The sequence below is a fragment of the Aplidium turbinatum genome, chromosome 8, assembly GCF_918807975.1.
Source record: "Aplidium turbinatum chromosome 8, kaAplTurb1.1, whole genome shotgun sequence".
Taxonomy (NCBI): domain Eukaryota; kingdom Metazoa; phylum Chordata; class Ascidiacea; order Aplousobranchia; family Polyclinidae; genus Aplidium; species Aplidium turbinatum.
In genome coordinates, this window is record NC_137479.1 from 11582017 (window position 1) to 11588096 (window position 6080).

The window sequence follows — 6080 nt, forward strand, 5'->3', positions numbered from 1 at the left end:
TTTTTTCGGACAAGAGCAAGTCCTTGAGCTTTTCGAATACGAGTTAAAACATACCTGTTCATTAAATACAACACACCCATTACTTCCAGTGCTGCTGTGGAGAGACTTTTCTCTGTTGGAAAAGATGTGCTTAAGCGAAAGCGGGCAGGACTTAGTGACTCTCATTTTGAAATGCTCGTGTTTTTGAAAGATGCGTAACAATAAATTTCCTTTGGAATGTGTTTTCTATAACGACGTTAAAATGACAGCGTAAACGAATGATAACATTCGTTTTCAAGGTCATTTTTGCGTCACTAGGGATTTGAGTGTTTCCTAGTGTCATTTTAGACAAAAGTAGCGGAAGAAGTAGCGGTAGCGCGCGCTACTTTGGCCCGAGTAGCGGTAGCGGGTAGCGAGCTACTTTTGTAAATTGGTAGCGGGTAGCGGTAGCGCGCGCTACTTTGGCCCAAGTAGCGGTAGCGGGTAGCGCGCTACTTTGAAAGTAGCGGGTGCCCACCTCTGCCAGTACCTACTACCTAGGCTACAGTTAACTGACTAACTTGCTATATCTGCTACATCCAGTGCCAAGAAAATTACACTAACTCATTTTCCATTGATAATTATTTTATGCGCGCTTTCATTCATTTCAATTAACTGACTAACTTACAAAACATTTCAATTGTACATGCATCAGTACACTTCACTTTACTGACTAACTTGCGAACTTAACCTACCAGCCTGCTCCTGTACCAGACATTACTAGCAGAAGCAGTGCATCCACTTTTACAAAGCTAGATTACCACTTGTATTACCACATTTGTCCTCAGATTACCACATTTTTTACTGTGATGTTCTTACCGATTTTAACCGTATTTCGACTTACTTTTACATTAACAAAGCGGCTATTTTTACCCACTTGTTGCCATGGTTACAATAAAGTGTTGCCAGAGTTAGGATTAAAGATAGTCCGCCCCGATAGCTCAATTGGTTAGCGCGTCACTTCTGGCACAAAGAATCTTCAAGATCAAGCGGCGCTGGTTGGACTCTTGGGGTGTGCGCTTGAGCAACGCACGTTAAGGACTGCTCTCCATTCAGCGGCATCTAATGGATGGAATAGTTCCCAGGCAACAAGACGTCAACAATCGAAAAGTTCACTCTGTCAATCTCGGTGACCGTGCTGCAAAATTTTTTTTCCCACGGGATTTCTGTCTCACTTGCATATTTTGGTAAAAGTTTGTATTAAAATCGTGTGAATGCAACATTTCTCGTTGGCACGGTTTGTTCAGTGGTTTCATCCTCCGCCTAGTGTTCGTGGGAACGAGGGCGCCCGTCGAAGTCAACTTTTTTTTTTCTTTAAGCTAATTTTTGCGTTGCACAAGAGCTTTTCAAAAAAAGTAGGGTCAGGGAAAGCTTATATTTTATTATTATTGCACAATTTCATTGGCAAATAGTTATTTCGCAATCTGAATCAACCAGTCTCTCAAAACATTTTCGGAAAATCTTACTTTTACAGTGACTAGAATCAATGAGACAGAAAGCTCGTGGAAAAAAAAATTTCGCGACCGGGCCTGCGTCAGTGATTCAAAGCCTCTACAAGTATACCAAACTGCCAGGATTAAGCTTTGCAAGAAGCTTTTCCAGTCCGAAGATAAAGATTCAATTAATCAAGTTAGGGAAGGTTATGGTAAGGGTTAGACTTAGGAGTAAGGTTAGGGTTTTGATCTTTACCTAGGACTAAAAAAAATTCCAAAATGCAAATTTTTGTGTTTTAACAGCTTTAAACTTTTCTCAAATTGGGACAAAATTCCTTATCTGGCAACGCTATTATTTGGCTATATTTACACTACATAGTGTAAAATAAGGTCTAAAACAACTGCTCAGTTTATTAATACCAGTAGGCTACCGGTTATTAACAGTTATTAAAACGCCCGAAATAAGTAAGCAAAGTACTGTACTTGACACCGCAGCTAGAATCTGAAAGACATCTTGACAATGAATATGATCACATGGTCACCCTACGTTCAAAGTCAAAAGTCAGGACGCATTCCAAAATCAAACCGAAAACAGCGAAACATGCTAGTCGCATGCTATTATAAGTAGTTTTTTGCATATCTGTTTGATTTCGGAAGACAACTGTTTAAATGCTCTTATTTATTGATAGTATTTTATGTGAATTTGTAAAATGTATAATTTCCACATTTTCGCAACATTTCCACACAAAATTTCCATATTACCACTAAATTACCACAAATTTTTCATTACCACATTTTTACCACAAGCATGATGAAAATTCCACAATTGTGGTAATTACCACCAAAGTGGAAGCGCTGAGCAGAAGACCAAAGAAAGAAAACGTAAATAACGCAATGACCTAAGAAAGCGATACGGCACCTGATTGGTCAGTTTTCGAGATAGGCACAAAATAGGGAACCTTTTGTAAATATGCGGCCCGGTCACCAAGATTGACAGAGTGAAGTTTCCGATTGTTGAAGTCTTGTTGCCGGGGAATTATTCCATCCATTAGATGCCACTGAATGGAGGCCACTGCCACTGAATGGAGAAGTTTAACTCAAACAAGCAAAGAAAACTAAAGGAGTGAATATAAGAAGCAGCCTATTGATCCTAAAATGAAGTTGGTATTTCTTAATGTCATGAACAATAGCAAAGCATTCATCCTAAGTTTGCTTCCCTAGTCTCTGCAGATTTCAAGGTCAGAAATGGTATTGAATGTTAATGAAAATCTGTAGGCTATGCACACATATGCTGTAGAACCCTGTGTTCTACGTAGCAAGCGATTTCACCTATTGAAATCTCTCGCCAAACCCGAACAGCTAAGATAAGACGATGCGGCTTTCTTAGGCAATTGGGTCGCTAATCTTCTCGTCTGCAGGTGCCAAGCGAAATGCTCTCAAGTGATTTCTATTAAAATATCCAACGTCTCCACTCAAATAGACAATGCACTTCCAATAGACAAATTCGAGACAAACAACGTATCAAATTATGATTGAAAGATAATTAAAAAGAAATATAAAGAGATTTCGAATAGTTGTGGCAAACACCTACAACGAGCTTAAATCTGAAAGATAGTACAAAGCTATTACTGTTTATATTCATACCATAAATGAAGCTGCACTAAAAGTACGAATACACGCTAGACTCACATCAAGCTACTAATCTGGTCAAAGTAAATTGGACGATGGATGGACAGCGTTCGATTGGACAATTGTGCGCTTCGAAAGCAATGACCCATATCTGTACTAAATACATAGAAGTTGCGTTGGACAACAAAACACAGACATCATAGCGAGAGAGAAAGAAAGTCGCTGTCCTATGACTCCACATGATTCGTATCGAGAAAGTTTGAAACGCCGCCACTCTAGCGACAAATGTAGAAGACCTACACATGACGTTGCCAAGACGAATATTTACGCAATATTTATGTAACGTCAAAAATCAGAGATAAAGCATTGCAACCGGCTCGAAACGACGATGTGTTTGTAACATATGCAATGCTATGGGTTAAGGCGAATTCTTCGTAAACAATTCTTCGTAAAGCAATTCTTCGTAAGCAATTCTTCGTAAAACAATTGTTCGTAAACAGTTGTTGGTGAAATGAAATCCGTAAAAGAATTTTTCGTAAAGCATTTCTTAGTATACATCAAATCTCCATTGCATGCACGAATAAATGCTTTGGGAAGAATTGTTTTACAAAGAATTAACTTTACGAAGAATTGTTTTACGAAAAATTGCTTACGAAGAATTGCTTTACGAAGAACTGTTTACGAAGAAAACGTCGGACACCAATGCTATGTCAGCCATGCCGGATAGTATTGCCATTTTTATCTTCGAATTGGCTGTTTTTACCCACTTGTTGCCATGGTTACAATCAGGTGTTGCCAGAGTTAGGATTGAAGTTAAGAAAGGTTAAGGTAAAAGGGTTAGAGTTAGGAATAAGGTTAGGGTTTTTATCTTTGCTCAGGACTAAACAAAAATTCCAAAATACAAGTTTTTGTTTTCAGCAGCTATAAACTTTTCCTCAAATTAGAGCAGAATTCTTTATCTGGCAACGCTATTGAGGCTATATTTACTCTATATAGTATACGTAGTGTAGGCCTAAATATAGCCACAGCATTTTATCTTTGTGTATAACTAGTGTGTGTCTGTGAATTTAAAATCATAAACACCACTACACAATACTGCATTCTTTGTGAAATAATGGAGTGTTCACACTTAAACCTAATGTATTCTTTATATTATTTTGTAAACAGATCTGGTTTTAAAATAAAAACTCTGTCCGGAACACCATGTATGTGTAACGTTACTGGGATTGCCGGTTGAATGCTTCTGACTAAGAGTGGCTGACAACGACACTAGATTGTTGGTATCAGAAAGTACATCTTGTATTACGCCACGTGTGAAGCGATCAAGGCGGATCCAGAAACGTCACTGACTTCCCGTGGTGAGAGCGTAGATCGAAAAGAAAGAAGATTACCACACCAGTGTGTTTTATAGGCGAAATCAGTCACCCTTGGCGAGTGCTGCCAGACGCAATGCTAATTAATGAAAACTTGAAACAGTTGAGAGTACGGTAGGCTAAGCAATTGAATTAAAATAACTGCACTGCAGAATATTGGTTGATGACGAATGCGAGACAGCAGTCGGTACATATGCACTGGTCTTGTGGATTAACGCGCACCGCAAATTTTGCTGTGTGATTTGTGAAATATCATGCAACATGTCGCGCTGGGGGGCCGGCAGCAACATCTGCACCGGGGCCCGGCAGGGTTCTTGGAGGCCCTGTAGCCTATATGAGTACCGGTAACTTAAAGAACTTATTACCGTACCCTCCCTTGATAGGTCATCTGATTTTCTGTACTTTAAGTAGATCTGAATTTTTTCTTTGCAACTCCTTTTATTATGATATTGATTGATTGAATCTTTATCCTCGGACTGGGAAAGCTTCTTGCAGAGCTTAATCCTGGCAGTTTCGCATACTTGTAGAGACTTTGAATCACTGACGCAGGCCCGGTCACCGAGATTGACAGAGTGAAGTTTCCGATTGTTGAAGTGTTGTTGCCGGAGAATTATTCCATCCATTAGATACCGCTGAATGGAGAGCAGTCCTTAAAGTGCGTTGCTCAAGCGCACACCCTTAGAGTCAAACCAGCGCCGCTATTGATCTTGATCAACAATCGGAAACTTCACTCTGTCAATCTCGGTGACCAGGCCTGCGTCAGTGATTCAAAGCCTCTACAAGTATGCGAAACTGCCAGGATTAAGCTCTGCAAGAAGCTTTCCCAGTCCGAGGATAAAGATTCAATCAATCAATCAAGTTTCTTCGTCCAGAAGTCACGCGCTAACCAATTGAGCTATCGGGGCGGACGGACATGACATGATTACCATCTTTGAATACATAAGTCCAGTGTTTCTTAACCTTTTTAGCGCTCGTGTCGTACCCTTTGAGCTTTTATGAAATTTTCTCGAACCCCTGTCTACAATGACCGACAGAAGTAAATAAAATTGTAATAATAGGAATTAAACTCAGTGTATTTATGACTTACGTGTTGAATGTAGCCTATGCATTAAAAACAGTCTTAGTAAGTTCAACAATATTTGCAGCACACCAACAATCAGTCAATTTACTAATGGCTTTTTGTTGCTGCAGGTTCTTTCTTTGAAACACTCGCATATCATCTTGTGGATCCAAACGATTCCCCGACTTAGTTTTGATGTTCACAAGAGTTGAGAACCCAGTTTTACATTGGTAGGTCATCACAAATAGCACAAGGATTATTAGGGATTTGAAACGCTAACTGTAGGCTAATTGTGGGTTCTCTTGCAATCGGAAGTTTGATACACATATAGGCTACTCGGTACGTAGTTTATTATGTGTTTTTAGCGTTGTGCATCTGCTGCATTGCTTGGAGCATTCTAATCTCGCTGAGTTTTCCTTTATTCTTTTCTTGAAAGTCAGGGTGTCAGTTCAGTTATGTTTGTAGCCTACTTTATTTTTATGTTATGAATCATTATTTCGATTCATTTCATTCTGTTTGTAATCAAGTTAGGCATTATTTGGCTGCAACGTTTTCGATCTGGAAGTT